The sequence below is a fragment of the Tiliqua scincoides genome, chromosome 8 (genome assembly GCF_035046505.1).
Source record: "Tiliqua scincoides isolate rTilSci1 chromosome 8, rTilSci1.hap2, whole genome shotgun sequence".
Classification (NCBI taxonomy): domain Eukaryota; kingdom Metazoa; phylum Chordata; class Lepidosauria; order Squamata; family Scincidae; genus Tiliqua; species Tiliqua scincoides.
In genome coordinates, this window is record NC_089828.1 from 47,421,988 (window position 1) to 47,433,965 (window position 11,978).

Here is an 11,978-nt window from a genome sequence, read left to right on the forward strand (position 1 = left end):
CCCACGTGGAGCCCAAAAAGGCAGCTCCAATCGAGCGACGAGCCAGGCAGGAGCAGGATCGGGTGGCCGACCGAGCGCATCGAGCGGACCTGGCTCCTGGTGCAGCCAGCTCTCTCTCTCTCCCTCTGGGCAACCTGACAGCTCTCCCGGGCTGAGTGGAGGCGAGGAAGAGCAGCCAACACGTGTCTCCAGTGCCTGGAACAAAATCTGTCAGAAGAGAAGTCTACTCAGAAGTAACTCCCACTGCAGTCAGTGGGACTTACTCCCAGGAAAGTGTGGATAGGATTGCAGCCTGAGAGCCCATTCCTATGCAGGTCTACTCAGAACCAAGTCCCACTATATTCAATGGGGCTTACTCCCAAATATGTGTGGATGGCTTTGCAACTGGTGTTCCCCCCCCCCCCCAGCAACTGCACAGTGAAAAGTTATTGATAGGGGTGTGTTATTTTTGGTTACTTTTTTTCCCCAAAGTTTCCTGATGAAAACAGCAAATGGTGGTCTTATGTATTTTGATTCCAAGGGCACGTTTTAATAAATTATAATTATAAATTATAACCACTTTCAAAATAACTAGGTGGGTGGTATCAGTGATACAGTGTCAGCAAATGCAGCCATAGTGTTATTTCTAACTAGAAAGAAAGAAAGAAAGAAAGAAAGAAAGAAAGAAAGAAAGAAAGAAAGAAAGAAAGAAAGAAAGCCCTAGTTATTGACAACCTCAGCATATTAGGGATTGGATAAGTCTGAGCCCACTGTCCCTTTTGAGAAATTGTGCCAAAGGGAGCCCTGCTGGTGGAGGCTACAATCCTATCCACACTTTCCTGGGAGAAAGGTCCATCGACTATAAAGGGACTTACTGCTGAGTAGACAAGCATAGGATTGGGCTCTGACATACATGGCTGGATGGCACCTTCCCTGCCATGGGAATGGCACCCCCTGCCCTTAATGGGGAGGGGGTGATTGTTCACTGCTGGATGTAGAAGGGACTCTTCTCATGCCCAAAGGCCTCTTCTTTGCAGCCTCATAAGGATGCATGGTGCCTACAACCAGTCCTCAGACCCCACCTTTTTCAAGCAAATAACTTTGGGTCCTCATCTTTTCTCAAAACAAAACCCAAGTTCCTAAGTCCTGTTGTTAGAAAGAAATTACCTTTTCTGGGCTCTTTTAGCTGAGCAGCCAATTAAAAGGAAAATACTTGCAGCTATTGTTCAATTAGAACATCTTTCTTCTCCAGCAGATTAACATACAGGACAAGGACAATAGGACTAACTCTGCAGGACTTCCCCTTGAATGTGGTTTATATAGGATGGTGTAAACACAGTTACCATGTAACTGCTACAGCCTCCTGATTATCACTTTACCTAATTTAGGGCACAAGCCTAACCAGGTCTACTCAGGTCTACTCAGAAGTAAGTCCTATTTTGTTCAATGGGGCTTACTCTCAGGAAAGTGTGGTTAGGATTGCAGCCTTAGACATGTTATCTCCAAAGAGACCCTCTTATGACAGCTTTGGCCCTCAGCCCTGGACTTTCCACATTATTCCCAAATCAGGAGGTCATTGCCCTGAACATTCTTATAAGCATCTTCCCATATCTGGCATGTCACTGGAATGTCCCTTGTAGCAACGCAATGCTGCTATGGGAAACAACCAAAGCTTCTGGGGCCTTGTTGTTTGGTGGGAGTGCAGAGGCACTGAGAAAGTTTAGACTATAGACAGGAACAGCGAGGCGCAGAGCAATGAATGAGACAAGGCAGACATTCATTCAAAGGGTTGATGCAGGGAGAGCTGAGCTGGAAGTAGGATGGTATGAGATTGAGAGAGAAGTCCATCCTACTGGCTAGCTTCCTCAGACTTTTATTCATTCTCAAAACACATGATGCAAAGCTATGCAATAGGGAAAATTACTGAAGGTTGCTAAGATTATACTGGCTGCCTACTAGCTAGTTCTAGCTTGACCACAATACACATTCCTGAGATATGATTCTGTTGTTCACAGCACTGGTTTTCGAGTCATCACCAAGGCCAAGAGTTTGCTCTTGCCGCGCAGGCGCAGAATGTGTTCTGCTGTTGCCACATATGCCAAGGCTTCTCAAAACCTAGTGCTTGTGCAGATAAATACTACAGTCCCTGGCACACAACCGAGGCCTTGGTCATGTTCATCTCATGACACCCTCTCCTCTTCCTCCCCCTCCTTTCTTTTGTTCCTTGTTTCTCCCCTTTCCCTCTTGTATTGTCAAAACCTAGATTGTAAGCTCCTTGGGAGCTCACTGGCCTTATTGTTGACGCCACTCTTCCATTGGCATTGGTGACACCATAGATAATTGATATTGGCTAAAGTCAGATCTACAGTGCTCAGAGCTGTAAACCAAGACCATAACCACTGAGCCACCTGGCCCCTGCACCTTCCTCAGATTTTTTTATGATTCCATAGGTGTCACTCCTGGGCCACACATTGGCAGTTTTTGCTCAGTAGCAGAGCACATGTTTGGCAGGTGCAATTCAATGGCAGGCCTCATGTGCAATTAGAGGATTTGGGGGAGCAGGGCTGAGAAATATGGTTGGTTTTCAGGCAGGAGATTAGTGGAGAGGGAGGGCACCACAGTCCATTTCCTCCTCCCACCCATTCATTTTCCTATCATCTCTTGCTACAAACACAAGATGACATTGCAAGGGGGCAGGATGACATTGCAAGTATCAGTGATGAAGGAAGGACAAGAGGTTTGAGCAGGGCTTGGCCAAGTTTGGCACTGGCTAAGAGCCCACACCCATCACACTTGGCCAGGTCAATCTATTAGGACCAGTGGCGGCAATGTACCACAAGGAGGAAGGGGGGACATCTTGCCTAGGGGGCCTAATGCAGAGCTTCGCCCCAGCACACTGGCTCCAGTACTGCGTTTGAGGATGTACAGCTATGTTCAAACTTGTGCTCTTGGACATATTACTGATTTTGGGCACAATCCTAACCAGGTCTACTCAGAAGTAAGTTCTATTTTGTTCAATGGTGCTTACTCTCAATAAAGTGTGGTTAGGATTGCAGCCTAAATTGTCCACATGCATAACCATGTATTTTAATAGCATTATTGTCTTTTCTCTAATCTCGAAATAGCCAGAGAAACATGGGGTGGGGGGAGATACACAGTTTCACCCCCATCAGAGCCCCTGAATCACAGTTCTCTGGCCTATGCTAACAATGGCAACTGAACTGAAAAAGGAGAAGGGCTTTGGCTCCCCCATCCCTGGCCCTGCCAGCCAGCCAAAACTGTTGGGGTTGCTAGCTCTCTATCCAGCCTTCGAGGTGTCCCTCCCTGGGCAAATGTCTCTTCCACCTGGAGCTTCAGTCCAGTCTGTTCTGGATGCAATGCTTAATTCTCAGCATGAAAGAGCCTGGGGCTCACACTAACCTACACCAAAAGAGGCTTTGTCCTCTGACCTGAAACCCCAGTGTCTGATGAATGGGAGAGAGAATAGTTGAGGCATCCTAATGATGAGGGAATGGCAAATCTCAAATTTCCATTTGCTCAGGGGCACTCCGTTTTTGCTTCACATGTCCCAGGCACTGGACACATATCCCAGGGCTCAACTGCTATATTATCACTCAACACAAGCCCCGGCCAGGCAGCAGGGACTGGGCCATCTTTTAGTTGGCTCTATCAGGCACCAGCTTGCTTGGCAGCTACAAGGATAATACCAAAGGCATTTGGGATGCAGGATCTAGAGCCAGGAAGCCACTGACCCAAGGCGGGAGCCATTTATCACCTGTCTCCTGTAAGGGAGGGCTATGGAAAGACAGTCTGGACTCTGCAATCCACTTCCTTGCTGGAAGGGCACTTGGGCCTCTTCTCCTGCCTTTGCCAGCGGCTGCTCCTTCCACAACTTTTCCCAAAGTGGCAGGTCTCAAATTGAAAAGAAACACTGAAGTGCCAGGGCGCTCTGCTCTCCATCTCTACATGGGTATCAAATTGCCAAAAACCTCTGGCCTGTCTTCTGTGTCCTGTCCCTGGAGTGAAAAACACATCTGAGACTGAAAGAGCCTCCTCCAGGCGGGGCCCATCCATCAGGTCAATTGAAGCAATGAGCATAGAGCGCAATCCTGAAGAGGAGTTCAGCCTTCAGCAGGTGCAAGACCACCTTCTGGATGTTGTGAACGTACCATAGAGCAGCAACTGTTACCCTGCACGTGCCCGATCTCGAGTTCAGCCTTCAGCCGGTGCAAGACCACCTTCTGGATGTTGTGAACATACCATAGAGCAGCAACTGTTACCCTGCACGTGCCCAATCTCATCTGATCTTGGAAGCTAAGCAGAGTCAGGCCTGGTTAGTACTTGGATGGGAGACTGCCAAGGAATACCAGGTGTTGTAGGCTTCTACCATAGTCTTTCAAGACTGAAGGTTGCCAACCATAGAGGAAGTATGAAGGAGAGGAGTGTGGCACTCTAGCCCACCCCTCTGCATTTTTCCTTCCTCTCTCTCACACTCTTTTCAAATTCAGGGAGAGGGAAAGGGAGCAGAAGAAGTAACTGATGCCTGCTCAGAATGGGGAGGGATTTGGCATGTCTCCTTAAGTACTGGGGGACCAGATTTGTGCCTGGGCTTTCCTTGGGCCTTTTCCCCCTCTGCAACTTGAAGAAAAGAAACTGGAATGGTTTAGAGATTGGACTCCAAACTTTTCGGCATGAGGGCCGCATTGTGCATCTGACACAGTGTTGAGGGGCAGAAAATAAATACATAATATATACATGGAGGACCAGTGCTGAGAATTTAATTAAATACAATAAGTGGGTGGGGTGGATGGAGGGGAGGGCAAAGCTGATTTGCGTAGGAAAAAGAGGGAATGGGTTTAGAAAAAGCATAAAGCAACCTACGATGCAAATCTTGCCTCAGTTTCTGCTCCGTTTTAAGTTTAATATTATATTTCTGTTCCGGGTGTCTCAGCTTTGATGTGTATCTCATTCAGCCACTAGAGGTGGTGAAAGTAATCCAATGTAAATATAATACTTTCCATGACATTGCATTGTATTTAGCACCTCCAGTGGCTGAATGTGGTATACATTGGCAAGTACATCTTTTGAGTTATTTTTAACCCTCAGAGGCTGGGGAACAGTCTGGTCCGGATTTGGCCCCCAAGTCAGAATTTAAGGACCCCTGGTTTAGAGAGGTGTGTGATGTATTAGAGTGGGAGATATGAAGAAACACCACTGAGAAGCTGGAACAAGAAGATGGGAGTGTGGGCTTAGCCAACAGGCATCAGGAGCTGTCAGACAGAAGCAAAGATGAGCATTCTAGGAGCTAGAGCTCCCAGCTTCATGTTTTTCTGGATGTTTTTCAACCACATCAGACCATCTTCTGTATTCTTGGGAGTCACATCTGAGGCCCAGAGGCGTGTTCTGCCCCCAAACCAACCTCCTCATGAGTAGTGATGCTCCATATGTTGGTTCCATCTAACTCTGAGAACTCCACAGTTATGAGACTCATGTACTCAGGCACGTACAAAGCACTTACACTCATTACCTACCTGTTATCCACAGAATCCAGGGGGCTGCCTCTGCCATAACCAATGGATCTGAATCAAGGGCAGAGATGGGGCCACCACAACTGTTTCTCATTAGCTCCATTTGTACATGAAAGAACATGCATTGGGTTTGACCACTTGTAACCAGAGCCACAGACCACCTGTGAGGCTGACTGACTAATGTGGTTGCCTCAGGTAGTGGAATGATGAAGGTACCCACCAGCGGCGTAACTAGGGTGGAGCCTCAGGGGCACTTGCCCCAGGCGCTTTGTCCCAGGCACAATGCGCAAGGCAGTAACTTCTGGGTTCTCCCTGGAGGAGGTGGTCCTGGTGCCTTCACACACCCTGCTCCTTCTCCTGTGGCAGTGTCAGTGCCTTCCAGCAGAAGGAATGGGAGGGGGCATGAAGCCACCAGCACCTCCTCCTCCAGGGAGAACCAGGAAGTGACATCACGATGTCATGTGACATTATGATGTCATTGCCCCAGGCACCAGGGTTTCTAGTTATGCCTCTGGTACGCACTGCATGCCTCCATCTGTCTGCCTCTATAATTTCTGCTCCTCCTGTTCCCTGGGTTTGAAAAAGAGGGAGAAAGGGCCAAAAGAGGATGTGTGGAGGAGAGGAAAACTGAGAACCTTCGTACTTCCTCTTCTTCTCTGTTTCCCTCTTCCTTTTTGAATCCAGGAGTGGTGGTGGCAGCAATCGCCACACCAACAGGTTAAGGGAGGAGGGAACATTTAGCATGGCAAGGCATCATGTGGCACAAGGCAGGCAATGGCTTTCGGTGCACCATCTCAGACTCTGGGATTTTGGGGGCCAGCCCTGCTCATAACCTTGCCTGGCAATCCACTATCAGCCAACCATAATGCCCGATCAACATGGGAAAAGCAACCAGCTGTGTAAACGAAACAGCCCACTGTCAGTGGCAATACTGGTTTTCAATACCTTCCAGCCCACCTTGCTTTGTATATACCTAGAGGTATCTCTCTGCATACCACTCACAATTTTGTAGACCTCTATCCTATCTCCTTTTAGCCATGGGGAAGAGGGGGGTAAACAAAAAAAGCCCAGTCATCTTTAAGCCTTTCCTCAAAGGAAAAGACCAGCAAGCTGCACAGACATCTCTCCACCACCTGCCTCACCTGGGACAACCAAGGCACACATGCTGCTGGATCCATCCCCTTGGGTCTCCCTTTGGAGATAATGGATTGGCCCAGAGTCTTGCTCTGTGCATTGCTCAGGCAGGACTCTCCAGGGACTCTTTGCCATGGTTCCCATCTGCCCTGGCGCATGCTCTGCCACTCCACTAGTGGAGCCTGCCTGCCTGTGTGCCTCTCCCCAGAGTCCCGAGGCCAACCTTCTCTTTCCATGCTGGTTGCTGGGCTACTCAGTCAGTCCAGGGCACCAGCCAGTCATTCCTTCCAAGGGGTTAGAATGCCCTTTGCACAGTGTTGAAACACAAGCTTCGCATGTGGCAGATCTCTGGCTCAGACTCCATGTTCCAAAGGGTGCTGGGAAAGAAATCCTCTGTCTGAGCCCTTGCAAAACCATGGCCAGGCAGAACAGAGGGTACCAGGCCAGTGGTACCAATAAACTGCATGCACACAAGGCAGATGCTTATGAACCTTGATCTCAGCTGGCACTGTTGTCCCTGACCTCTTCAAGCCCAGGCTCCCCCCCCCGCCTGTCACAGCCAGGGATCTGCTCCTCCCCACATTTGGATTTCTCTTCCCTGACATTTTATTACACGCTAATTAAATTAGACCCTCCCTCCCCCACACAGGCTGAATGACAGCTGCTGTGCCCCCTCCATGCATCTTCTTACTCAGCGCTTGAGTAATCCACGCCTCCTTCACGCTGGTCAAAGGCTGGCCATGAGTGGGCTCCTCTCACTGTTCCCCTCCCTCCAAGTTCACACTGTCCCACCGTGGTGGCCAGGCCCCCCTTTCTTTCCCCCTTCCCTCCTCCTCTGAGAATTCCAAGAGAGCAAAGTCCCACCCTTAGCAGGGCTGCTTTTGCCCTGCTTTCCAGCAACATTGCAAGAAGCACACCACCCCCCTTATGATGGGCAGATCCAAGACAACTCAAATTGCCCAATCCACTTGGCCAAAACCTTTGGGGCCCAAGGAAGGTCAGAGAATCTCCCAAATATTCACCTTTGTTCTCCAAATCCTTTGCTGGGGGTGGGGGGAGAAAGATTTGGGACCCTGGCCTTCTTGCCAGCCCTGAAAACACAATTTTCATGTGCTGAGTCTCAGGACATGTGCCAGCAGGGTGCAAACTAGGACCTCCAAGAGGAATTTTATCAGGACGCACAAAGTTTCTTTTGGGTCCCTTCCCAAAGGAGGAGGACAGAGGGCAAAACAGGGCAGGGGAAGGGCAGCAAGGGTGTTAGAAAGAAAATACCTTTTTCCAAGCTCTTTTAGCTGGACAGCCAATTAAAAGAAAATACTTGCAGCTATTGTTCAATTAGAACATCTTTATTCTCCAGCAGGTTAACATACAGGACAACATGCCAGACCAAGGACAAATAGGACCAACTTCCCAAGACCTCCCCTTTCATGTGGCTTAAATAGGATGGTGTAAACAAATGTAAACACAGCTACCACATAACTGCTACACCCTCTTGATTATCACCACTTTACCTAATTTAGGCTGCAATCCTAACCACACTTTCCTGAGAGTAAGCCCCATTGAACAAAATAGGACTTACTTCTGAGTAGACCTGGTTCTGAGTAGACCTGGTTAGGCTTGCGCCCTTAGACATGTTATCTCTAATGAGACCCTCTTATGAAAGCCTTTGGCCTTCAGTCCTGGACTTTCCACATTATTCCCAAATCAGGAGGTCACTGCCCTGAACATTCTTATAAGCATCTTCCCTTATTTGGCATGTCACTGGCCCACAGCCGACTGAGGCCTTGGTCACACTTTTATTCTACTGCGCAAGCAGCCTGAAGCCGAAACTCTGGTTGCAGCCATGACACAAGGCCTTCACTGTATGCCTGCATAGTTATGTTCATTCCTGGGCCCTTTAGATGGGCCTAACTCACTTCCATTAAATGAATATAAGATTATGAACGTAAGAGTATATGGAAACAGGTGAAAACCACTAATTTCTCTAATTTTCCCCACTAATAATGGGGGCAGGTGGAACATAGGTGAACGGTAAAACAGGGCAGGGGGAGGGTGGCAACAGCAAGAAAGATCTCCAGAACTCAGGTCTACTAGGTTTCCCAATGTGGAGCCCAGGTCTACCAGATGGGAAGCCACCCAGTCAGCCCAACCTCCATCTTTCACTCTCCATGAGGCCAGCTAAGATCCCAGGAAATTTCTTGGGGCCCTCTTTGGTTCCTAGGTTCTCATTTGGACCCTGGGCCCAGGTAAAATTTACCCCCTGTACCCCCCTCTCATGGTCCTGAAATGGGCAAAGGATTCAGAAAGAAGACTGCATGTTCTTGCCCTCCTTACCAAATACACTGCAGCAACCAAGCAGAAACCACCCCAGAGAGGCCAGGGTCTCTTTGTGTGATGCTGCCTGGCACCAGAATTGAACTCAGGGGCGGCCCATCCAGGTGGTCTCCTCAAGCAATGGACTTACAGGTTTCCTTTGTCCTCCTCCACCAGTGCTACTGCTCCTCCTTCTGCACCCCCTAGATTTAAAAAGGAAGAAGGGAGTCAGAGTGGAAGATGGTGCCTCAGGGTCTTCAAAGATCATGTAATGCATTATTAGCTATTCCTAAAATACTTGAGTAATTAGATTATGTAATGCTTTGCTTTCCATGTGGTAGTTTCCAAGCCAGATGCCAGCTTGTACAGCACATGCCATGTCACTTCCATGGGATTTTTTAATCAAAGACGCAGGACCTTCTCAAGACTGGCTCCACTGGCCAGTGGGAAGCCACTCCTTGGTGCTAAAAATCGGGAACAGGTGAACATCTGGGACAGAAAGGTCTCCTTCCTCTGTGATGGTGGCAGTGGGGAAACAGCCTGTGCTCATTCCAAACTGCTTGGCCCAAACCTCAAAAGAGAACATAAGCGCTCATTCCAAACTGCTTGGCCCAAACCTCAAAAGAGAACATAAGGGCTTATTCGTCACATACCCACAGAAGAAAGGGGGGGGAGAGATTGGACCAGCAAGTGCCATCGCTCTTAGGAAGTCATAACTGCTGTTGTTTTTGTGCAGCTCTGTCAATGCATGTGGCACTACAGAGCAATTGAAAGCATGTCCCAGCTCCACACAGTTTATAAGTTACACTTTGACGGTGAGTGGAGCTGCCTTCTCCCGGGTCAGACCCTTGGTTCATCCAGCTCAGAATCTTCTGGTAGCAGGATGTGTTCTTTCTCAGCCCTTCCTGGAGAGGCTGCATGCAGGAACTGAACGGTGTGTGTGTGTGTGAGAGAGAGAGAGAGAGAGAGAGAGAGAGATGCCAGGATAAAAACAGATCATGGTGAGCAAATGCAGTGACATCTTCTTGGGCTTTATTTTGGTTAGAAGTTGAGCCAAAGCTTCACAGGAAATGTGGGCTTTGCAAGAGAGGGAGGTCATTCCAGACATTAAAAAGGAATGGGAATGGGCAGAGTGAGAGAACCTGAACTCATGAGGGTTTCCTGGACAGATGATGCAGGGTTAACCCACGACCTCCCAGCAACTCAGATGCCACCCCCTTACTCAACTGCCCCCCCAGCCCCTGCCTCCACTGCTCCCTGGATTTGCAAAGGAAGAGGGGAGTAAAATACTTATCATCAGAACCTGCCAGTCCATGAGGGCACCTCAGGCAGTGGACTGAAGGGCGGGATTCAAAGAGTGGAAGTGTGGGTATGTAGTGCTCTTTTCCAACACGCTCCCCTCCTCCACACTTCCTGTTCCACTTTGTGAATCCCTCTCGTCAATCCACTGCCCAAGGTGCGCCTTCATGGACTGGCTGGTTCTGATGATGGTCAGAAAAGCAGTGCTGGGGGGGGGGGGGCTGTGCCTCTGCCCAATCTGCCATTGCTCTGCAACAAGATCTCATGCTTTGGCTAGAGAGCAAACAGGTCTTTTGCTCTGGAGTGCCTGCAAAGCAAATAGGCCACCTGCCCAACAGGGGAGACAAACAGGAGCTCATTAACATATAGAAACAAGACATCCCCCCCCCACTTCAAGCTCAGCAGCAAACATTCTGTCCACCACAAAGCTCAGAAGGATCAACACTTAAATCCAAGTGTAAACACAATCCACTCCAATCTATTATCACCCCTGAAGCTCAGTGTTTCTCTCCAGTCATCTGCCAACCGAAGCCAGGAAGCAAACAGCAACAGGGCTCACAAACTGTTGGAACCAGCCCCTAAAAATGCCATTGCATGAATCACTGGGAAGAGCAGGCCAAAATACATCCCGCTACCAAGAAGTGCAAGAAGAGGCTGGCCAAATACAGTGTGGTATAAAGCAAGGACTGGGGAACCAGGGGCTCAGGCCTTGAAGTCAAAGGGAGGTATCAGACCTCAGGTTTTACTATGAAACTGCCCTTTTCGACCTGAGGGCCTTCCCTGATACAGTAAGGGGCTATAGCTACTCAGTGGGGAGGAAAAAGGTACCTGCACATGCTCAGCGCCACCATTTCTCACATGAGCTCCATCCTTCTGTTGCACACACCCCTATTCATTTCAGGGGGGCTTGTGCAAGAGAACTCCTCAACAGATTGATTCCACCATTGGCTGTGTTACTAGGTCCCTGCCCCAAGGTACTTGCAATCCTAATTCCAAATTTTTACTATAGCATTCCTTGCATCAAAGTACCTCCAACATGTATGTATGCACTAATTTGTTCACACCTCCTTTATCACACCTTTAAATGAAGAGGATTAATCACTGCATGTGATTCAATTAAATGCATGGAAGAGCCTGGCTTGGGGCAGCAGGCTGGGCCAGCCTGTGAACCCATTCCAACACAATGTTTCTCTGGAACGGGGATGATTTGAGAGAGTAGGTTTATGAGGTGGGCAGAGAAGAGGAGGAGGCTGTTCCACGGAGCAGATGGCAAAATATACCAAGGCAGGAGTGGGAGAAGGGGAGAGAACAAGGGGGGCATTCTGGGATAGCGGTACAGAGGCAGGATTGGGGCCTGGCACTGGTTGCTTTTGTTAGATCAGATCCCTGGATCTGGATATAAGTACTGGATATAAGTTTATTATTATAGTCAGCTTGAGTAACATGGCAGCCTCTTGAGTTGCACAGCAACTGGAATCCACTTCAGGCATCCTCATGTCTGAAGAGTGCCAGTCACAAAATGAGGCCAAGGCTACCATATAGCTCCAGCTCCCAGGCTGATAGGCACATCCTGACAGCCAAAGATGGAGCCTCCATGTACAGGGGCAGTCTAACTCAGAATACCCCTTGCTTTGGAGCAACCATGAAAGAGGGCTATGGCCTTTCCTCCTGGCCACTGGCAGAATGCAGGACAAATGGAACATTGCTGAGCAAGATAGTTCTCAC

General features: G+C 48.9%; 1 pseudogene; it reads left to right on the forward strand.

Annotated features, from left to right (window-relative positions):
* Positions 1-4,244: 4,244 nt before the first annotated feature.
* LOC136659854 (5S ribosomal RNA) lies at positions 4,245-4,361 on the forward strand (annotated as a pseudogene).
* The last annotated feature ends 7,617 nt before the right edge of the window (positions 4,362-11,978 follow it).